This window comes from Haliotis cracherodii, unplaced genomic scaffold (genome assembly GCF_022045235.1).
Source record: "Haliotis cracherodii isolate W230 unplaced genomic scaffold, xgHalCrac1.p SCAF_29, whole genome shotgun sequence".
Lineage (NCBI taxonomy): Eukaryota > Metazoa > Mollusca > Gastropoda > Lepetellida > Haliotidae > Haliotis > Haliotis cracherodii.
In genome coordinates, this window is record NW_027266285.1 from 2,038,013 (window position 1) to 2,063,465 (window position 25,453).

The 25,453-nt window shown below is 42.5% G+C and overlaps 1 protein-coding gene across 2 annotated transcripts in view; it reads right to left on the minus strand.

Annotated features, from left to right (window-relative positions):
• LOC139473460 (uncharacterized) overlaps window positions 1–25,453 on the minus strand; it is a 113,104-nt gene that overhangs the window by 44,141 nt on the left and 43,510 nt on the right. The gene's annotated exons all lie outside the window — the stretch shown is intronic.

Genomic DNA, 25,453 nt, shown 5'->3' on the forward strand with positions numbered 1-25,453 from the left:
ACCGTTTTCTTTCCAAGAATTATTTTACACTTATCCTGTTCACAATCAAGAGTGTTTGTGGCAAGAAGTTCTTGTACTTCGATAAACTGCTTGAAGTATCATATTCGTGTTCAGATGTTCCCATTTGTGTCACATTTGATGATGCATGTCCATTGTTGATCTTACGCGACGTCGTTTTTCGTCATTGAAATCGACATTGGAAAAATACGACAATACACAGCACCCTCATTCTCTTAGGACTTCCTTTGATAACATCAGCATGAATGAAATTGGTTGACAGAGAAGATACAGTCGTCGTTTCCATGACCAACGAGGATACTGATCCCAAAGAGTGCAATACAAGGCTCACATATACCTTCAAAATAACTCTACATATCAGTTTCACATATTCCTATATCTCTCAAATACCAACAACGACAGCATGTCCATCCTGTGCTGTAATCGGCCCACGTAAATCCAAACCTGTTTATATACAAACAGCAACCATGAACACGTTGCATTAAAGCACCATTGACCAAGCAACTAATAACACGAAGGTTTAATGTTTAATGGTTTTGCAGCAGGTCTCCATTTCCGTGATTCGATTTGTGAATAACAGATGCGCGATTTAAGCAAATGCCGAAACTATTTTTTGGGGAACTGCCAAAACTAATTGACGTCAACTCAACCTGTGACACACTTTTTGACAAAGTATTTTGAAACCCATCCAAAGAATCGATTGTCCCGACACGACGTCCATAACTCCAGTTCCAAGGTCAGAACAGTACAGCACAACACTGTATATGGTGGCACTCTTTGTTCTTTTGTCTTGTCCGGTGTCTTTGAAATACAAATAGACTTCAATACACGTGTAGAATCATCTCCAGTGTAATAACTAATAACTTCCCAAGGTGCGCTGTAGTAAAGTATGCAGTAAACATTCATAATATGTGAACACACATCGTCAGTGAGATTACTGGCAACACATACAAAGGATTCCAACTGTAAAACGTTTGATAAAACATCAAAACTCGACGTAAGAATACAGTTGTTGACTCTGTTTCGCACACAGTAGAAACGTAACAGGGTATAGCATGATAATATAATGGACACTTGTGGCATTAAGTCCAAGTTCAGAAAGAAGTCCCGTGGAAGAGTTAGTTGATCATTGAACAATCACAATGTCGTGAAATCCGAGAATCTAACCGTCATGCCAATGCTGTTGGCTTCTCACTGCAACATCTATCCAACTCGAGTAAATCCATTAGCATTGAGGGCATATGTTTACATATGCAAAAACAATATGATATCGATCAAGAGCAGCTAGACATTGTCCTGTTCGATAAACAATATTGACCGCCAATGACTAGCAATGACCACTGTCGGGCCATGAGATTTTCTCTATTGACCTCTAGACGTTGCTTCGTGTTCACGAAACTCCGGGGCTCGTTTGCCGATCATATTGATCATTGGAATCAATGTTTGTGTGTATTTCAAATAGACAGTGTCTCGGGGTTTACGTTGAACGTCATTCAAGCCTCATAGAAGAACATGGCCTGTCTATGGAGAAACCAATGGTAGAAAACTTACATGAACCTGTTAAACTCCACCATAAAATAAAGATTAATGTTGTTGTCAGCTGACTATTGTCAACTTAAGTTTAACAGGGTTCCCGAGTGTACATAATGCGCGCATTATGTGCATAATGCTCCTTTCCTAAAAATCCAATACGTGGCCTGTATTTTCTTCATGGAAACATTTTTTGGTAATTTGGGGAATCATCTTCATCGATAAAACACTGAATTCATTAAACGTTATATTATTATATCAGACGAAATTATTAAAGATGACCATGACTTTTAACACAAGGAACATATATTTGTAATTGAAAACATCAAGCAAATTGAAACAAAGTCTTTTGTAAAAAAAATGTAAAGGTATATTTTTCGTCAACTGTAACCGTGACATTCCAAAACCAGCCCAAACCAGTTTTCCTTGTTTTTATTTCTGTTTTACTACATCAGCTTGACATCAAAGTTTGCTATAACGGGTATTCTGTCAAATAGCTTTTGCCACGGAGAATCAAGAAAACGATAGCTTGAAGGACCCGATGAGATTGTATGACTATTACATATGTCCGGGGGCGTTGAGAAGGATATTGTTTAAAGGGTTCTCGTGAACTGGCTGATTCCTCAAGTCAATCAAGGTTGCTTTCCGTGACATACGAGAGGAGAATATAAAAATCAATATTACTAATTATGATACACAAGCCAGCAGACATTGTAAAACAGTCCAACCGATATTTATAACCCATAGCAGACAAGGTCTTGCATCAAGTCCACAAACTGACATGTGTTTAATATGCCGATTCATATAAGGGAAAAAAATCACCTTTGAGCCAAGGTTACACGCCATAAGATGGTTCGCGTTGGAGAAGACAAAAACAGGGAAAACAAGTGACGTTGTTGAATGACTGGACGTTGTTTTATTGATGGGGGCAAGAGTCAATTTACACGGGGTATGCCGGGTCACTGACTGCAGTCGACCATCACACAACACTACCTGAATTCTTCTTCAATAGGACAAGCCTCGGTCATTTTAGGCTATTTTTAGATCACATACTTGTTTTCAAAACTTACTCTATATTGTTTAGATTTCTTTAGCAGCAATCCTTTATAAAACAGGACAAAGCAACAGTGACCCTTGTTCTCTCCGTTTCACGCCTTCCACAACGCATCGATGGAGATTTGAATATGATAAATAGGTAGCACAAATGTTCGCTATACCAGTTCAGTGTTAGATTTTATGGAATCTACTCTATAAACGTGTATGTTATTTTCGCTTGACAGTCACAAGATGCTTTTGACGTGTTTTCTTCATCAAGTTGTTTGTTATAATTATACAAGAACTAATTCTTCAGAGGATAATTTATTACATCAATTTGTTACTCGCCTAGGTGACATTCCAGTGGTAATTTCGTGCTACCAGTGTAAGTTTGTCAAGTAATGGCCAAAGGAAATAAAATAAGACATAAGGGTTCTAGAAAAAGTACAAAATACTACACACACTTTCTTGCCACAGCATGTCCCAACCAGAATAAGCAATCAACACTGAAGAACATGTGTGTTTGTGGGTGTTTGTGTGTGTGACTGTGTGTGTGTGCGCGCGCGTGCATGCGTGCGTGTGTGTGTGTGAGTGTGCGTGGGTGCGTGTGTATGTATGTGTGTGTGTGCTTGTACTAGTCAGGACTAATGCCCGGTTTGATAATGCTACCCCACTGACATACCATACCACATTATAACCTGCATACCCCACTCAGACACAGTATACTGACTGAGTTGACCAATCCTTATATGTCCCCTTAATGCCGGGCGCCAGACATGGAAGAACACGTACCACATTCGTATGGTATTTTGGTATGACATGGCCGGAGATCGAACTACGGTCGGTATCTAGAAATCACATAGATAGATAATGCTACTCGTGTATATGAGTCATATTAAGTTAGGCTATGGTATAGGCTAACGGGTAAAGCATTAGCTCGTCACGCCGAAGACCTGGGTTTAATTCCCCTCCTAGGTACACTGTGTGAAGCCCATTTCGGGGGTCCCAATGGCTGAAATATCGCTGAAGGTATCGGGAACCCCGTGCCCAAATCGCTTATTCGCCCACTCCTTCTGGCGGCACTGCTAAATGTTAAATCAATAACACCAGTTATTTTGCACAATTAATCCGAAAAGAGGACTTCTTCCTACAGAGAAACTTTGGACAAGGGGAGACGATGACATCACCCAGTGAGTGCATGAGTATGTGCGTTTCCTTATCACCGCTTTGATATGTATTTCAATTACATCACAACATTTCAGCTTGAAGTAGGAGGAGAGCCGAAGAAATGCAGATCTTAGCCGGTTACCACGAGCACGGGTAAGGTGGTGACAAACTCAGAAACATAATCAGTGTGAATGTGCATTGAAACCATGATAATGTGTTGCAGGCAAGACCAAGGGACGCAACTCTGCACAGCGAATTGAGGGGCCTTGGCGTCTGTGCCATCACTGGTCCCTCACACAACGAAGAAGTCAATATAAATTTGTGGCATGAATGTACAAATGTATACTAGTAGCTAGACATAAAGGTTATATATATATATATATATATATATATATATATATATATATATATATATATATATATATATATATATATATATATATATATATATATATTTTCTTGTTCATATAACGTGTACACTCGGGAACCCCGTTAAAGGGTATTTGACATGAGTCATCTGACAACAACATTAATCTTTATATCATGGCGGTGTGTAACAGTTTCTAAAAATAGTATCGATGACAACACTGTATTGAATTGAACAAGTGTTGGAACCTGTGCTGCTAAATACACTGAAATAATACTTTTCACAATCTTATCTCTGTTTTGTACAACACAAAGTCCAAGATAAAATGTAGGCCAAATTTAGGAACCTAAAATCACAACTAAACCAGTCTTGAAGGAAGACACACACAGTGAGAAGCGTCTTGACAATAACGCAAGAATTAGACGGTTGAAAATGTATTTTTAGACACAATTTAATTTTCAGAGAGTCCCAACACTTTAAATCTAATTAGTATGTCCAAGGCTATATCAATGTCGAATTACGTCTCTGTTTCCCATCGTAAATACTAAAGACATTAGTCAGGTGTCTGCGTGGATGATTAGAATTGCCGCGCCACAATTACAGTCGGTGCTCTTTGCAGAACCCATGGACAACTTTCAGTATGATCCTCTCAATTGCTAATGTACGCATACACATACAGTGAATTGTAGTGTATTTTATGTAATGCGCTGTCAGTGGCTATCAAACTGATCATATTTCTTCCAGATTAATAAGAAAAGGAGACCCGTGGGATGTAATCAGCGTCCAGATGTATAGTTTCACTACGTTATGAACTTACATTTTACTGACATAATCAGCAGAAACTGTGTGATCGAAAATTCTAAACACATCTATTCTCAGTAGAGGCCAATTACTAAATAGTGAAATTGATAGTGTATACATTCCCTTATCTCACAATACCATAACGTGATCAGATATCCGTCATAAGATAAACATGCACAAACAGAAAGAAGAATTGACGTGATCACTTCCTATTTACATTTTGGCTATCTGTCAAAAGTTAGGTTAAGATTTTTGCTTTCTTATTCGCCAGCGCAAAACATCGATTTCTGTGAGTGACCGATATTTCCTTTTTGTCTAGGGTGTACAAGTTCAATATGTGTGTCTCGTCGCTTTGGTTTAACGGTTTCGGGATATGCACATTGTTTGTGATACATTTGGCAGCAGCATCCCAGAGTCCACCCCAGCCCTGTCAAACATTAATCGCTTCAACTCAACTACAACGAACACGTCAAGCAATTTAGAAATCTTTGCAGACGTGGCAAGGTGTTTTAACCAACTTTCTTCGATTTTACTTCGACTCTGAAACAAACCAGACTCTCTTCTAACTCCTTCCAAACACTGCAACTGAAATCAATGACTTCGATATTTATGAAGCAAGTTTATTCAAAGTCTATTATGGCGAGTCCACTCGATCCGCGAACTTTGATAATTTGATTACACAGCCACTGTTGACAGTGTGAACTGTGACTGTTGTCCTATTCTGAGGTACTTTGTTATGTTTCTATCCTATTTTCCGTGGTTGACCAACGTAACACATTTAATGTTTCCGTCACAACAGATTCCATAGTTTCGAATGGTTGAACAGTAAACTCTTTCTCAAGAGTCCCTAATATATCTCTATATAAATACATGTTTGTACAAAGAGGTTTTTATTTGAAGGGGGTGTCTGGTTATAGATGAGATTCATGGTTAGCATTCCAAACGACATTAATGGTCAACTGCAAGATGACACGTACCGCTGTTGTCTGTACATTCTGACGATAGCACACCATCATCTAAGTGTATTAAATTCAAAGAATACAAATGCGTTTGTACAACGTTTCTCAACAAATCTGATAAGAAATCAATTACTTCAAATTACAATCTATTTGTTTCAACTATTCTCTATTAAAGTTTTGGAATTAGAACGTGCTGCATTGTTCTTGGTTGCTTTCACAAATGACTTGTTTATTAACTTTAAATGTCTTTGTGCGATCGACATTTACTGTGCATAAGTGAGGCTGATTGTAAGATGTCTTTAGTCACTTATGGCCAATAAGTATTTACAATACATTCTACCCCCAATGTATTTATTTTATTTCTTGTTCTGACATGGTTTTATCATGGACAAGAATGCTAAGTTCATGGTAGAAACTATGCCAACGTTGAAAAATTACGTTTGTGTCAAGGCCTTTGGAAGAAATGTTTTTTGGTGGGAATTAAAATTTGCGTTGAAATTTGAGCTATGTTTAATCATAACGTATATTGAAACCCTCTATTTATTCACATTTTCTAATTTATATATATATACTAGCCACATAAAGAAACTGTGCACGGAGAAAATATATTCTGGATTGAAATACAACACAGCAAGAGCAAAATGATGCAGACGCTGTAGCAGCTGAATGATCGGACCATAAGAAAATGTCAACTTGACCTGAACAACATCTGTTACGATGACGTCAGAAGATCAAAATGGAGTAGGGGTCAAACGGCAAAGTCACAAAGTCACAAAGTCAATAATGGGTATGACCACCCTGTACGTGAATCACAGCAGTGTATCGGCGACGCATGGAGTCCACCAATGGCCTGCCATTTCCTCCTCAAATCCTGTGCCAAGTCACGGACGTTATCTGGAGGATATGGAAGACGACGCAGACGTCGCTCCATTTCATCCCACACATGCTCTATTGGGGAGAGATCTGGAGAATTTGCAGGCCATGGCAGTAACATGACATTGTTATGGTGAAGGAAATCCATTGCGACCCTAGCCGTGTGAGGACGAGCGTTGTCCTGTTGAAATGTCAATCCCCGGCCATGGCGTTGCAGGAAAGGAATGACAACAGGCCTCAGCATTTGATCTCTGTAGCCAACACCGGTGAGATTGCCCTGAAAAACCACCAAAGGGGTTCGGTGCCGTGCTGTTATCCCACCCCAAATCATCACAGAGCCACCTCCAAAACGATTCCTCTCCACAATACAGTTGCGTGCATAACGTTCTTCCAAACGCCGGTAGACACGTTGGCGCCCGTCACTGTGGGAAATGTTGAACCTCGATTCATCTGTAAAGACAACATTTCTCCACCATATTCGAGGTTGGCGAACATGATTTCGACACCATCTTAGACGGTTGACTCGATGACGGTTTGTCAGGATGGGACGTATGGCAGGGCGTCGTGGTCGAATCCCGTACTGATGTAAACGATTCCTGACAGTGTTGGGATGGATACGGCGCAGTCCAGGAATTGTCTGGGACGTCATTACTGCCGTTTGGAACCTGTGTCGGAGATGTGTAACTCGAATCCATCTGTCCTGTCTTGGCGGCGTTACTCGGGGACGTCCTGAACGTGGGTGGTCGGCAACGTCATTTGTGTTCTGATAACGCCTCACCAATGCCGATATCGTGTTACGATGGCATTGGAAATGTGTTGCCACCTGTTGTTGCCTCAATCCGCTCGGATCATTCCAATGGCTTCATGACGCTGTGCAGCTGTCAATCTTGGCATGATTTGCTTGTGATATGCTTGTGTCTGCGCCTGAGAAGTTTTGAATTTTTGAATGACCACAGATCATGCTTTCCAAAGTGACAGCGAGTTCTGAGTTGCACATGCTGTGTACAGCTGCACAGGATGCACGTGCAGTAACACATTGCACGTCCATAGGCCCCCATCAATGACGTCATATCGCATGGCACGTGCATGAGCGTTTGAATGTCTCCAGTAATTGCTGTGTTCAAACCTATATTTCATATATGGACGGTGTGCCCTTATATCTATATTTTCTCCGTGCACAGTTTCTTTATGTGGCTAGTATATGATAAACATACATCTATACAGGTGAGTTGCTGATGCCAAATATGAATGTTAGTTAAATTATATCAAAGCCATGAAGTGATAACCATGCAGAAGAGATTTCTCTGAACACATAATTCTTATCCCCCACCCCCTTGTCACATGTTTAATAAACATGGTCCCGCCCCCGGTTCACTTGAGTTATCCACTGTGTCAGCAACATGAAGATTGGTTTATGGATCGTTTCGGAAAGATATGAACAACCCTTGTGACGATGTAGAAAGGTGGAAATTAATTTGAAGAAACGTCAGTAAACATCTGCCTAGTCGGCAATATTGCGTCCGTTAGGCGTGTGAGAAACCAATGTTAGTGAGTTCGAATCCCGGTCGACCTGACTATGTGTGTAGGTTTGTCGGCACAATACCCGTGCTCGTGCACCATACCCAAAGTGGTAAACCTGCATCACTTTCCCATATCAAACTTACATCGCAGGATAAAGTACAGTCGGCGACATTCATCTTCTAGCGAAGCATCTTAGAAAAGATGTTTTATGATATCAAAGACACCTGTACAAATAAAACAGTCTAAATAGTTTTATGTGTAATTGAATTTAACCAAAATATTACTTTTTCAGTTTTGATAATCACCCCTTTTTCAATGCTTCTTGCCTTATGCATGCTTACACACTTGATGAGTCTCATATAGATGAGGCTTTTTAACGAAATCACTCCTGGAACACGTGATGTGGTGAACCACAGGTTCACAAGGTATTTCGGTGACCTATGGATCTACGCATTATGCATTGCTTAAGCACATATATGCATATTATGTCATAGAATATCAACTCTGATGAACAACAATCACGCAGCAAAAGTTACTTCCCTCTTTTGAAAGATCGCACTCACATAATAATATATCAAAATACCATCACACAAGAATAATTACCCCAATTGAAGAAGAACCGGAAACTTTCGAGGTAAATCTCCTGTTCCGAAATATCCCCCTTGAAGTCATGGCGTCATATAATCCACAAGTAAAATCTTCTCTTTCAAACAACTTATTGACCGAACATAAATTAAATACTCTGGACCCTGTAAACTGTACGTAAGACACCCCTTTCCTCTTTCAGAAGCTTATTGGCTTGGGATGAACAGCATCGAGCGGACTTCCCCAAACACGATTGGTATTGACTGTTTCATGTTTATCTTCAATTCGATCATAATTATGTGCAAATAGTACTCAAATTGGGTCATTTCTTTGTCTGTAACCTGTGTTTGAGGTGTACATTTGATTGCTGGGGCCCTTCTCATTACAATTACGTTATTTCAGAGTAATACATGTAGAGATATGGGTCTCTATTAGATTGTCGGTCTCACACGTACAACACGTAATGGTGCGTTGAGGTTCTCCAAATACCAAACCTTTGTCTACGGTGGTCTAAAGGGAGTCCAATATTAACGGACTCCATGACTCAATGCACGACTGGCGATCTATAAGTCGGATGTAATGAATGTTTTCTTCTCACTATAGTCACACGTAAAGCCTTCAAAAATGAAAAATGTTTACAAACAACAGAAGAAATAGTGCCTAATCTTAATCAATGACAGGATGAAATTCACCCAGTGAACAAAAACAAAACTCATGAAACTGGGACGTTTCTCTAATGGATATATCGTCGTGGTCCCCACAAATGTGTTAGATTAGATGCACTGATAAAATATGCCACTTGCGTGATTCCATTGTCGCCTTCTACAACACTGTTTCTCGTATTGGTGACATAACATGGTTTCTGTGAACTCGGATATGTGGAAGAGGGCTCCTTAATTGGAGGATATTGTATTGTATACAACTCTGTGTAGGTGTACAATGATGAGTTTGTGTAGGTAGATATATATGTATGTGTCATCTTGTTTGAAAATGTCCTTACCTGTCACACACATATTGATATGATGAACTGAGGCCTTAACATTTTTAGGCCTACTACTGAGCTACTGATACAATTACTTTACATACATAACATTTTATCTTTCCTAAAATCCTATACCTATAAACATACATGTGGTGCATGTGTATAGATTTGAACAATGTTCAGTTTGTATCCTGTTTGAAAGTAAACACATTTATCGTATATGATAAATATTACAGTTCATAAATGAAATATGGTTTGCTAATAGCGATGGTGTTTTAATCAGAACAGATATATTAATCGCAGATGTGCCCACCAGTCCTTTTTATAAATTGTAAGCTATTTCTGTGTCTGAAATCGATTCACATTTATTATTGTGGTTTAACGGTACTTGGATGCATACACAATAGAAACAAAGCAATGGATTATATCTAGCTTCCTGCAAAGACATCTACACGAGTAACGGTTTGTGTACATGCTTGAAACATTGTCAAAACAATACAAAAATAGAAGTGATATAATATCAACAACCATGTAAAACAAATTATAATACAAATCTTATTGGAGAACACTGTGTAAAGTCAGTCAAGAATGAAATCGAAGATATGAGAATGTGGGGATTCGTATCATGTTTCAGACTATCCACATTGGGTGCTTATATTCACAATACATTTTCAGTAGAGAGCTCTTGGACTTCCACTATACGTAATCCCTTGATATGCTTCAATAACACCGCGTGATGTTCCGCAGAAACTCTAACTTCATAATACTTCCTCTGGTGGTGTGCAGTATCCTAAATCGATATTAACTGAGGTCACCCAGGTACATACACACTGAAACGAACCCCTACCTTTTTCATTTAAGCATTTTATCCCGTGATGTCAGCCGACATCGCTACAAACACAAATTTACTTTTGCAGAAGCTTGGTTGTTCAACATTGTGTTTCTGTTAACATATTGTGCCAAAATTATATAAAGATCATATTATAAACTGAGGGCCAAAAGAAACGTTACCAACATCAAGTGATTTGACTTTGAAACAAAGATGCCAACCTGTTTAAAATCAGTAAAGAACACATCTCACGAATACAGCCTTCATGTTCTCTGTCGTTCTTTGCACGTGCTTTGCGGATTTTGGGAGATATTGGTGTTTTTCAGCAATTTTTTAAAACATTCTTTCCCAAATTATTTCCGGGTATAAATTACGCACGGATATGTTCCCTATCATTGGTTGCGATGATTAACACCAACGAACATGCCAAGGCTGACTGCTGTCCAGAGGGAGAGAGCCACAGGTATGCTCCAGATGGGAGCGACACAGCAAGCGGTTGCCATTAACATGAACTGCTCCAAGATGACCATTACCAGACTGGTCGCACGTCTCAGACAGACTGGGAGAACCGCAGACAGACCACGGAGTGGCAGACCAAAGGTCACGACCCCGCAGGATGACCGCTTTTTACGGGTACTTCTTCTGAGGAACAGATTTCTTACTGTGACGTCATCAGCTGCCAACAGCTTAGGACATCCGGTAAGCAGACAAACAGTGACCAGACGACTACGACATTATGGTCTCCCGGCTTAACGCCCTTTCAAGGGCATGACCTTGACCCGTCAACATCGACGTGCCAGATTGACGTGGTGCAGGCAAACTCAGCGATGGCAACAAAGGGAATGGCGGCGAGTGCTGTTTAGTGACGAGAGCAGGTTCCAACTCTGGAAGCGAGTTTATCGACGACGTGGTGAACGTACGGCTCCTTGTTGTGTCCAGGAGGTGGACCCTTACGGGGGCGGAAGTGTGATGTTCTGGGGCGGCATTTGCGGGTACGAGAAGACGGTCATCATCGAAGGCAATCTGACAGCACAACGCTACATTGACAATATCTTACGGCCAGTGGTTCTTCCTTTCACCCAGCGCTAACAACGGACGGTGTTCCAACAAGATAACGCCGCACCCAATAAAGCCCGTATTACTAGAGACTTCCTGAACGCCAACAACGTGACTGTCCTACCGTGGCCAGCTCGATCACCAGATCTGTCACCCATTGAACATCTCTGGGACCAGCTGGGACGTCGTCTTCGGAAACGTCAACATCCTCCCTTCACGAGACAAGCGTTGATCGTCAGGAATGGAATCGGATACCTGCAGTCGATGCGAGGACGCTTGTCTACTCAGTTCGACGCCGCATTCGAAGATGCATTGCCACTCATGGAGGTCATATCCCGCATTGAACGGTCTGGGCCGTCATCACCTTAAAGTTGTAACCAATGTTGTTGATCGAATACTGGACGAATGACCCCTTGTCAAGAAATGTCCCTGTTGGAGGTCAAGGACTTTGTTGTTGAATTAGTAAATTCGCATTTTACTGTTCTGAATGATGAATTTCTACAATACAATTGTTACTGCTGCTTCAAATTGTGTTGGTCATATTTTATCCTAGAAATATCGTTGGTAACGTTTCTTTTGGCCGTCAGTTTAGATGAGATGTCCGCGAAATCCTAACTGTATAATGATTTGTGGACTGTGGAGTCTGGACTATGCATTGATGTCGGTTCTATATTTTACATGTTCTTCGTCCCTTGCAGTATGGCATCACAAGTTCATGTTCCAATTTATTCAGACATATGTCATTGTACAGTACCATTACTGATGATACTTCATGCACCACGCGAAACATTAATACATTAAACACCACAGAAGCGTTCTCACGTCCTCACTCCTGAAAAGAATGCAAGTAAACTGTAAACTGTCATTTAGAAGTTTGTACAGTGATCTGGTGCCTGGATATCGCATACCTCTCGATCTCTGAAGACCCCCAACCCCACCCATCCTAACATCCACCCCTGACCCCTTGTCAACTCCGGGCAGACACCAGTCAACTATCCCCCTACCCCACAGAACACATACACACACCCCGATTCACACTGGAACCCACAAAACGCCCCCAAACCTACTGTCAGGTAAGCACACTTTAGTTTGATTATAAGAGAAGCTGGTTAGTTCAAGCTATTTTGGTGGTGTTGCATTTAACACAGAAGTGTTGCTTGAACAGACTAATCCTGCTCCAGTGCATGTTGTTGCATCCTGCTCTAAGACGACGTTCAGACAGAGTGATCCTGTTTATATGCATATTATCCTTGAGCACATAAAACAAGTGAAGTCCCTAATACGATAAGCTGTGGAGTGTATGCTTGATTGAACAATCGACAGGGTTGCTGACGTCACAAATGCGGTAGGCATACACAAACAGGACCTGCCCTTTTTAATGCTTCGTCCGCTTTGTCCAAATCACGAGCCGCTTCGCTCTACTTTTTCACCTGCTGTTCAATGTAAGTACTAAACAACAGGTACACACATTCCGAACTTGTCCCAAGTCGAACGACAACTACCGTAAATACGCCATGATACTATTTAATCGCACTATTATGTTTGAGTGTTATGAAACTCCTCTCGTAATTGGCAATGTACCGAAAAACCAATAAGACAAAAAGCTGTGTACTGCAGTACTATCAAATGAGTGGGTGAGTAAACTATCGAATAAGCCAGTGAGTCTTTTAGTCGGAGAGTCAATAAGTCAGTGTGTGAGTGAGTATGTTTCTACGCAGCTTATATCAAATTCCAGTCATGACATAAAGGAGGGTGCCAATGCAAAAGAAACACCAGGTGCAAACATCATATCCAGGTCGTTTACGTCAGAGGTGTGTGTGCTCTTTCAAGCAACATATTTAGGTCAGACGTTGTGATTTGAAAACGTTGTTGGTACTGTCCTATCCAATGCAGTTTGTGATAACATGGAGGCTGTTGACGACAGGGATCTGTGGCCCGGAGTGTAAATGACACTCCCTCGGGGAGGGCCGATTCCGCTCATAATGAATATTCATGGTTCCTGAATCATCCTCAGACAGTATGGAAATGTGGAGTGGCTGGACGACCGAAAACTCCTAAAAGCTCGTGCCAACTTCTCTACCGCCGTCGTAATAGTATCCCAGCAATATAGTAGCACGCAAATGAATATTCAGTCAATCCTCTTATCGCTGGTTGTTGTTACGAGTGAGGCCTCAGACAGGGAGACACATATAGCATAAAGTCTTTGTGTCATTGTCAGACAGGCAGACACATGTAGCATAAGGATTTTGTGTCGTTGTCACTGTGGGAAAGACACGCTGGTACACAGAGAGTGGAGTATGAGTGTCACTGTGGGGAAGACAGGCAGGTACACAGACAGTAGAGTATGAGTGTCACTGTGGAGAAGACAGGCTGGTACAGACAGTCAGTACAGTATGAGTGTCACTGTGGGGAAGACACGCTGGTACACAGACAGTACAGTATGAGTGTCACTGTGGGGAAGACATGCTGGTACACAGACAGTACAGTATGAGTGTCATAGTGGGAAGACATGCTGGTACACAGACAGTGCAGTATGGGTGTTACTGTGGGGAAGATAGGCTGGTACACAGACAGTACAGAGTGAGTGTCACTGTGGGGAAGACATGCAGGTACACAGACAGTACAGTATGAGTGTCACTGTGGGTAAGACACGCTGGTACACAGACAGTACAGTATGAGTGTCACTGTGGGGAAGACACGCTGGTACACAGACAGTACAGTATGAGTGTCACTGTGGGGAAGACACGCTGGTACACAGACAGTACAGTATGAGTGTCACTGTGGGGAAGACATGCTGGTACACAGACAGTACAGTATGAGTGTCTTAGTGGGAAGACATGCTGGTACACAGACAGTACAGTATGAGTGTCTTAGTGGGAAGACATGCTGGTACACAGACAGTACAGTATGAGTGTCATAGTGGGAAGACAGGCTGGTACACAGACAGTGCAGTATGAGAGTCATAGTGTGAAGACATGCTGGTACACAGATAGTACAGTATGAGTGTCATAGTGGGAAGACATGCTGGTACACAGACAGTGCAGTATGAGTGTCATAGTGGGAAGACATGCAGGTACACAGACAGTAGAGTATGAGTGTCTTAGTGGGAAGACATGCTGGTACACAGACAGTACAGTATGAGTGTCACTGTGGGGAAGACATGCAGGTACACAGACAGTACAGTATGAGTGTCACTGTGGGGAAGACAGGCTGGTACACAGACAGTACAGTATGAGTGTCTTAGTGGGAAGACATGCAGGTACACAGACAGTGCAATGTGACTGTCATAGTGGGAAGACATGCTGGTACACAGACAGTACAGTATGAGCGTCACTGTGGGGAAGACAGGCTGGTACACAGGCAGTATAGTATGAGTGTCACTGTGGGGAAGACAGGCAGGTACACAGACAGTACAGTATGAGCGTCACTGTGGGGAAGACAGGCAGGTACACAGACAGTACAGTATGAGCGTCACTGTGGGGAAGACAGGCAGGTACACAGACAGTACAGTATGAGTGTCACTGTGAGGAAGACATGCTTGTACACAGACAGTACAGTATGAGTGTCATAGTGGGAAGACAGGCAGGTACAGACAGTCAGGCAGATAGTGGAGTATGAGTTTTACTGTGGGGAAGACAGGCTGGTACACAGACAGTACAGTATGGGTGTCACTGTGGGGAAGACATGCTGGTACACAGACAGTACAGAGTGAGTGTCACTGTGTACAGACAGTCAAGCAGAGAGCGGAATATGAGTTTTACTGTGGGGAAGACATGCTGGTACACAGACAGTACAGTATGAGCGTCACTGTGGGGAAGACCAATGGACTACAGACAGTACAGTATGAGTGTCATAGTGGGAAGACATGCTGGTACACAGACAGTAAAGTATGAGTGTCATAGTGGGAAGACAGGCAGGTACAGACAGTCAGGCAGAGAGAGGAGTATGAGTGTCACTGTGGGGAAGACAGGCTGGTACACAGACAGTACAGTATGAGTGTCACTGTGGGGAAGACCAATGGACTACAGACAGTACAGTATGAGTGTCATAGTGGGAAGACATGCTGGTACACAGACAGTAAAGTATGAGTGTCATAGTGGGAAGACAGGCAGGTACAGACAGTCAGGCAGAGAGAGGAGTATGAGTGTCACTGTGGGGAAGACAGGCTGGTACACAGACAGTACAGTATGAGTGTCACTGTGGGGAAGACATGCTGGTACACAGACAGTACGGTATGAGCGTCACTGTGGGGAAGACATGCTGGTACACAGACAGTACAGTATGAGTGTCATAGTGGGAAGACAAGCAGGTAGAGACAGTCAGGCAGAGAGTGGAGTATGAGTGTCACTGTGGGGAAGACAGGCTGGTACACAGACAGTACAGTATGAGTGTCTTAGTGGGAAGACATGCTGGTACACAGACAGTACAGTATGAGTGTCATAGTGGGAAGACAGGCAGGTACAGACAGTCAGGCAGAGAGAGGAGTATGAGTGTCACTGTGGGGAAGACAGGCTGGTACACAGACAGTACGTTATGAGTGTCATAGTGGGAAGACATGCTGGTACACAGACAGTACAGTATGAGTGGCATAGTGGGAAGACAAGCAGGTAGAGACAGTCAGGCAGAGAGTGGAGTATGAGTGTCACTGTGGGGAAGACAGGCTGGTACACAGACAGTACAGTATGAGTGTCACTGTGGGGAAGACAGGCTGGTACACAGATAGTACAGTATGAGTGTCACTGTGGGGAAGACATGCTGGTACACAGACAATACAGTATGAGCGTCGCTGTTGGGAAGACATGCTGGTACACAGACAGTACGGTATGAGTGTCATAGTGGGAAGACATGCTGGTACACAGACAGTAAAGTATGAGTGTCATAGTGGGAAGACAGGCTGGTACACAGACAGTACAGAGTGAGTGTCACTGTGTACAGACAGTCAAGCAGAGAGTGGAGTATGAGTGTCATTGTGGGGAAGACAGGCTGGTACACTGACAGTGCAGTATGAGTGTCACTGTGGGGAAGACTTGCTGGTACACAGACAGTACAGTATGAGTGTCACTGTGGGGAAGACAGGCTGGTACAGACAGTCAGGCAGAGAGTGGAGTATGAGTGTCATTGTTGGGAAGACAGGCACGTACACTGACAGTGCAGTATGGGTGTTACTGTGGGGAAGACATGCTGGTACACAGACAGTGCAGTATGAGTGTTACTGTGGGGAAGACAGGCAGGTACACTGACAGTACAGTATGAGTGTCATTGTGGGGAAGACAGGCAGGTACACAGACAGTACAGTATGAGCGTCACTGTGGGGAAGACATGCTGGTACACAGACAGTGCAGTATGAGTGTCATTGTGGGGAAGACAGGCAGGTACACTGACAGTACAGAATGGGTGTTACTGTGGGGAAGACAGGCTGGTACACAGACAGTACAGTATGAGCGTCACTGTGGGGAAGACAGGCAGGTACACTGACAGTACAGAATGGGTGTTACTGTGGGGAAGACAGGCTGGTACACAGACAGTACAGAATGAGTGTTACTGTGGGGAAGACAGGCTGGTACACAGACAGTACAGTATGAGCGTCATAGTGGGAAGACATGCTGGTACACAGACAGTACAGTATGAGTGTCATAGTGGGAAGACAAGCAGGTAGAGACAGTCAGGCAGAGAGTGGAGTATGAGTGTCACTGTGGGGAAGACAGGCTGGTACACAGACAGTACGTTATGAGTGTCATAGTGGGAAGACATGCTGGTACACAGACAGTACAGTATGAGTGTCATAGTGGGAAGACAAGCAGGTAGAGACAGTCAGGCAGAGAGTGGAGTATGAGTGTCACTGTGGGGAAGACAGGCTGGTACACAGACAGTACAGTATGAGTGTCTTAGTGGGAAGACATGCTGGTACACAGACAGTACAGTATGAGTGTCATAGTGGGAAGACAGGCAGGTACAGACAGTCAGGCAGAGAGAGGAGTATGAGTGTCACTGTGGGGAAGACAGGCTGGTACACAGACAGTACGTTATGAGTGTCATAGTGGGAAGACATGCTGGTACACAGACAGTACAGTATGAGTGTCATAGTGGGAAGACAAGCAGGTAGAGACAGTCAGGCAGAGAGTGGAGTATGAGTGTCACTGTGGGGAAGACAGGCTGGTACACAGACAGTACAGTATGAGTGTCTTAGTGGGAAGACATGCTGGTACACAGACAGTAAAGTATGAGTGTCATAGTGGGAAGACAGGCAGGTACAGACAGTCAGGCAGAGAGAGGAGTATGAGTGTCACTGTGGGGAAGACAGGCTGGTACACAGACAGTACGTTATGAGTGTCATAGTGGGAAGACATGCTGGTACACAGACAGTACAGTATGAGTGTCATAGTGGGAAGACAAGCAGGTAGAGACAGTCAGGCAGAGAGTGGAGTATGAGTGTCACTGTGGGGAAGACAGGCTGGTACACAGACAGTACAGTATGAGTGTCACTGTGGGGAAGACAGGCTGGTACACAGATAGTACAGTATGAGTGTCACTGTGGGGAAGACATGCTGGTACACAGACAATACAGTATGAGCGTCACTGTTGGGAAGACATGCTGGTACACAGACAGTACGGTATGAGTGTCATAGTGGGAAGACATGCTGGTACACAGACAGTAAAGTATGAGTGTCATAGTGGGAAGACATGCTGGTACACAGACAGTACAGAGTGAGTGTCACTGTGTACAGACAGTCAAGCAGAGAGTGGAGTATGAGTGTCATTGTGGGGAAGACAGGCTGGTACACTGACAGTGCAGTATGAGTGTCACTGTGGGGAAGACAGGCTGGTACACAGACAGTACAGTATGAGTGTCACTGTGGGGAAGACAGGCTGGTACAGACAGTCAGGCAGAGAGTGGAGTATGAGTGTCATTGTTGGGAAGACAGGCACGTACACTGACAGTACAGTATGGGTGTTACTGTGGGGAAGACATGCTGGTACACAGACAGTGCAGTATGAGTGTTACTGTGGGGAAGACAGGCAGGTACACTGACAGTACAGAATGGGTGTTACTGTGGGGAAGACAGGCTGGTACACAGACAGTACAGTATGAGCGTCACTGTGGGGAAGACAGGCAGGTACACTGACAGTACAGAATGGGTGTTACTGTGGGGAAGACAGGCTGGTACACAGACAGTACAGAATGGGTGTTACTGTGGGGAAGACAGGCTGGTACACAGACAGTACAGTATGAGCGTCACTGTGGGGAAGACAGGCTGGTACAGACAGTCAGGCAGAGAGTGGAGTATGAGTGTCATTGTTGGGAAGACAGGCTTGTACACAGACAGTGCAGTATGAGTGTCATTGTGGGGAAGACAGGCTGGTACACAGACAGTACAGTATGAGTGTCATTGTGGGGAAGACAGGCTGGCTATTTCAACTCCTAACTATGGACCGTGTTCCAAGTGAGTGCAGCAAGTCTCCGTCGACAAAACAATACACTCTTTTCACGTTGAAGGGGTTATGACGCACATCTGCGCTTGGCCTCAGTTGTTGCAGTATGGACGGGGAGGTTAACTTGACATGAGGAGTAACTTTCACGCTTCAGTAGTTGACAGTGGCTTCCCGCGAGTGCAACCTTAAAGCTCTTTCCCTGAACATTGCCCCGCTTTTATCCCAGGTATAAACCACGTGTGTTTAGACGTTTAAACGTGGAGTCCGTGAAACGGCGATACTGCTTGGACTTGTAGCAGATACTTGTTGCTCTGATGTCCACTCGTGTCCACGATACGGCAGGTGGGCAAAAGGTGGGATTCATTCTTTAAGTTGACTCAAATGACTTTGATACCATCACCGCAACACTGGTTTCCTCCTTAAATCGTGTAGTTAATAAACTTAAACCGAGTAGTAAATATACCGAATACACCGAGTGTTACAAGCCAAACATTCTGGCGACGAGGATACTGATGACGTATTTGAAATGGCTACAAATCTCCCGTCTTTGTCATCTTCTGATGTGTATGCTGATCCAAACGCAGGACCGCGCTGGACAAAATGGCTGCTTTGGATATTGCCGATGATTCTCCGAAAACATCGTAGTTGCTGCACTCTGCGGTACCAAATGTGGATGAAATATTTGACACATTAGAAGGAACAGGTAATGATGACGATTATGAAACTGCCAATATTTCACGCCGGTTGTCAATACCACATTCGGACTTTATTATTTTCGAAATGTAAAACAGCGTCATGGAGAGAACATTGATGCATATTACATACGTCTTCGGCATATTGCGAAATCATGTGACTTTGATAATGTTGATAAAGAATTGCTGCACAAGTTGTTCTCAGTTGCACATCGCAGAGATTAAAGAGATTAAAGAGAAGGACTGGACTTACTTAGAGCAGGAAAATATCTTGAATCAAGTGAATTTCAGGCTTCTGATGGGGAAAGGTCAGAGTCAAAATCTGTTGAGTTTTGTCTCCCGTGGAAGAATTAGAAATATATACCAGGGACAATGTGACAGCAGAGATTCAATCATCGCAGTCAGTCAAGAGACAGATTCAACAGAAATTCAAGACAATCACAAGACTAACATCACTCACAACGACAATCACAAGACTATCATTACCCACAACGACAATCACAAGACTAACAGATTCAACAGAAATTCAAGACAATCACAAGACTAACATCACCCACAACGACAATCACAAGACTAACATCACCCACAACGACAATCACAAGGCTAACATCACCCACAACGACAATAACAAGACTAACATCGCCCACAACGACAATCACAAGGCTAACATCACCCACAACGACAATAACAAGACTAACATCACCACAACGACAATCACAAGTCTAACATCACCCACAACGACAATAACAAGACTAACATCACCACAACAACAATCACAAGATTAACATCACCAACAATGACAATAACAAGACTAACATGACCCACAACGACAATCACAAGACTATCATCACCCACAACGACAATCACAAGACTAACATCACCCACAACGACAATCACAAGACTAACATCACCCACAACGACAATCACAAGACTATCATCACCCACAACGACAATAACAAGACTAACGTCACCCACAACGACAATAACAAGTCTAACATCACCACAACGACAATCACAAGACTAACATGACCCACAACGACAATCACAAAACTATCATCACCCACAACAACAATCACAAGGCTAACATCACCACAACGAGAATCACAAGGCTAACATCACCCACAACGACAATCACAAGACTAACGTCACCACAACGACAATAACAAGACTAACATCACCCACAACGACAATAACAAGACTAACATCACCACAACGACAATCACAAGACTAACATCACCCACAACGACAATCACAAGACTAACATCACCCACAACGACAATCACAAGACTAACATCACCCACAACGACAATAACAAGACTAACATCACCCACAACGACAATAACAAGCCTAACATCACCACAACGACAATCACAAGACTAACATCACCACAACGACAATCACAAGACTAACATCACTAATAATGACAATAACAAGACTAACATCACACACAACGACAATCACAAGACTAACATCACCACAACGGCAATCACAAGACTAACATCACCACAACGACAATTACAAGACTAACATCACCCACAACGACAATCACAAGACTAACATCACCCACAACGACAATAACAAGACTAACATCACCCACAACGACAATAACAAGACTAACATCACCCACAATGACAATAACAAGACTAACGTCACCCACAGTGACAATAACAAGACTAACGTCACCCACAACGACAATAACAAGACTCACATCACCCACAACGACAATAACAAGCCTAACATCCCCACAACGACAATCACAAGACTAACATCACCACAACGACAATCACAAGACTAACATCACTAATAATGACAATAACAAGACTAACATGACCCACAACGACAATCACAAGACTAACATCACCCACAACGATAATAACAAAACTAACATCACCACAACGACAATCACAAGACTAACATCCCCCACAACGACAACCACAAGACTAACATCACCCACAACGACAATCACAAGACTAACATCACCCACAACGACAACCATAAGATCAACGACGGTCATAGAAGCAACATCTGATTCAATACCTACATGATGGAAAATGTTCAGCAGGGGGTAAGAATGAAGTGAATGTGAGGGACTCTAAATCATTCTCACGTATGTGTCGTTCACGTTAAAGCTTCAAAGGTGAGACCAAGTACAGTGGGTTGATAGTGATTTTACGAATCTTCGTATTCTGATGCTGCAGAAACAGATAATTTGTGTATCGTTGTTGATGAACATTTAATCAATTCAGCTACAGATAAAATCGCTCAAACATGCCTGTGAAATATGTTGACATTGCTGGAAAAGAAATTCCTGTCATTATTGACTCTGGAGCATCATGTGACATTATGGATCAAAATACTTGGGGTGTGCTCAAGCGAGATGTATTTGTTTAAGGAACACAAACTGATACCAAACGCTGATGGTACTCGTTTTGGTCGGACACACCATTGGCAGAAAATGGTGTTGTTAAAATACCAGTGATAAATGGTGATGCAGAAATTGAATGTTGAATGTCAAAATCTTCTTACCTTTAAATCAGCAGAAAGTTTGGACGACATATTACATTAAAGATATTGCAGATGCATTCCCCAAATTATTCAATGGCACTGGCAAGGTCTAGAATGTACAAGTCAAATTACATGTTAATAAAAACATTCAACCAGTGAGATAATCATATCGCAGAATTCCTTTTCGTGTGCGAAAGGATGTTGAGAATAAACTGCAGCGTTTGGTAGAGCTTGATATAGAAACGGTTGATGGCCCAACTCCGAGGAAGGCGTAGGACTGTGTTTTTGACATGCGAGAGGCAAACATAGCAATCCGAAGAGAGAGAATTATAACACCGACCATAGATGATCTGATTTCTGACTTAAATGGTTCCCCAGCATTTAACAAGACAGGCCCTAATGCTGGTTATCACCAGTAGAGCTGCACCCAGATGGCAGATTACTTGCAGTACTCATGTTGTTTGGAATCAATACAGCCTCAGCAATATTTCAGAATGTGATAGCTGAAATCATACAAGATATCCCTGGATGTCGGATATCTCTGATGATATTATTGTTTATGGTAAAACAGAATTACAGCATGAATACTCTCTGCGGAAAGTTCTCACGACACTTAAAGAACTTACTCTGAACAAATTTAAATGTCATGTATTCGGAAAGACTAGCATGTCTCCGGATCCTAAAAAGATGAAGTCAGTTATCAATAGTGAAGTCAAATCCTTGATTGGTATGGCACAGTATGTGGCTAGATACATCCCTGACTATACCACAGTCACTGAACCCACACGTCAAGATACAAAGTGTAAATGGAAGAAACATGGAATCCAAGCATTCACACGTCTTAAAGATGTACTCCACGAAATGCATGGACTACTGATCCAAGAAAGAAACTTGAATTATTTGTTGACGCAAGTCCTATAGGTGTAGGCGTCATACTCACACGGAAAGGGAAGGTTCTCTGTCATGCCAGCCGTACATTATCTAACATCGAGAAAAGGTATTCACAAACTGTAAAGACAAAGAGACTAATGCGCGAAAAAGTCTGGTTTCCTGAAATTGATCAGCTTGTAGGAGACAAAATCAAGTGTAGCATTCCCCGTCAAGCAATTACTCCTAATCCACAATCAGGAGAACCACTGAGAATGACTACCCTCTGCACCACGGAGAAATGGATCTGCAGATGTGTCTGGTTCTTTCCCATCTGGTGAATATTTGCTAGTTGTGATTGATGATTACAGTAGGTATCCGGAGGTCGAGATTGTAGTTGGTTGCCATATGTGATCGTTAATGCATTCCTCATACTGCGAAAGTTGAGAATGAAACACCTTTCAACTGTAAAGATTTCATGCACTTTGCAAGTTATCTTTGATTTAACCATCAACGAACCACTCCATTATGGCCGGGAAATTAGATAATTTGAACGGTTTATGCGCAGTTTGAAGTAAATTCAGGCTGCCACAGCAGTGCGACTCAACTTGAACAAGAACTATGGAAGTTCGTGAGACAGTACATAGCTACACCGCATTATACAATTAATATAAGCCCATTTAAGCTCTTTCAGGAAGGAAAATGAAAACACAGTTACCAGACATACATACACAACAAACTCAGAGACCACAGTCTGAAACAATTAAACACAAGGATGAGGCACACAAAATGAAAATATGTTAACAAGTGTTATAAAAGTGTTTTGGTTACTTTGAATGCGGACAAACCAAGGATCATAATCGAGGTGGATATGGGATTCGAACCTACAATCAGTGGACCATTGTGTGGCTAACAGTTTGACGTCAAGGGTAAACCTAAAAAATCATTGCGTTCGGAAAGGGGGCGTTCTACATCTGATTTCTAACATATCGCTTACCAGGCTACCCTGCAAGCCACTTTGACATAAGACAGGACTGATCATATTTAGAAGCCTGTTTGCCGTTGGATTCGTGACAAGCGGTAACACCTCAACTAGATTTGCAATCTAGAGCTAAATAATGGTGGTTTAACACAACAGAAGGTCAGCCATCACTATGAAAGATTGGCACAGTGTCACACTGCAGCTTCCCTACCAGCCCTTGTTTTACACCACTATTTCAGGAGATCTCTTGGTCTGTAGACAGGACTGTGTTTGTGGAGCGTGTTTAACGGCGCTTTGAACGCCATGTCAGTAACATGACGTGATGGCCTGTCAGCTTAACGTGGGACGTGGAATCTGTTCCACAAAGCGATCTAAGCGCCATAATGACCGTCACACCCATACGTTTAGGCTCACAACTCTTCACAGCAAATTAACACGTTCCCCAATGTTGTTGCGTATTATTAGTGGTATTAGTGGGTGAGTGAGTGAGTGAATTCCATCACAGATTACCTACAGATTAACTGCGTCTTCTAAGTCTAAGAGCTATCCTATCTTATGGTTGTCAAGTATGTTTTATTTTTATCATTCAACATTTTATTTCTAATGTTTTGGGGTATACACGAAAACTGACATTTTCTAACAAAAATATACTACCGTACAAAAGAAAAAATACACTTCAAAACTGGATTTGACAACAACAAAAATACCAACGTTATCAAAACGTTGCTTGTCCGAAAACAGTAACAGAAACACTGAACCTTAACGTCCAAAAAACAACAATTATGATACGTGTATAAAATACATTACCATCGAATAACCCTTTCTTGTTTGTTTCATTTTTAGCCACCATTAAACATGGGTGTATACTTTATTTTCCCCGGTTATTTGTCTACATACAAAATCAGATGACAACCACCGAGTGAAATGAGTTATAAAAGATATCTAAGCGATAAATCATAAAGAACAATGAAGAATAAAGTGTGGTTTATGACGTCATTTCTGGAGATTCGAACGTGCGCTCGCAACTTAACGAGGTTATATATTGGACGACGTTATTTTTGAGAGGGGGGGGGGGGGGGGGGTGTGTGTGTGTCTACAGTGAGTTGTTTCCCATAGATGTAGCTAGGCAACGCAGATAAACGCGATGGACGAACGATAGCTTTCAAAGGCGGGAGAGATATGACAATCAATATTAGGAGAAAAGGTACAGGTAATCGACGTGAGGATTTTTGTGAGAATTTGCGGGATTACCC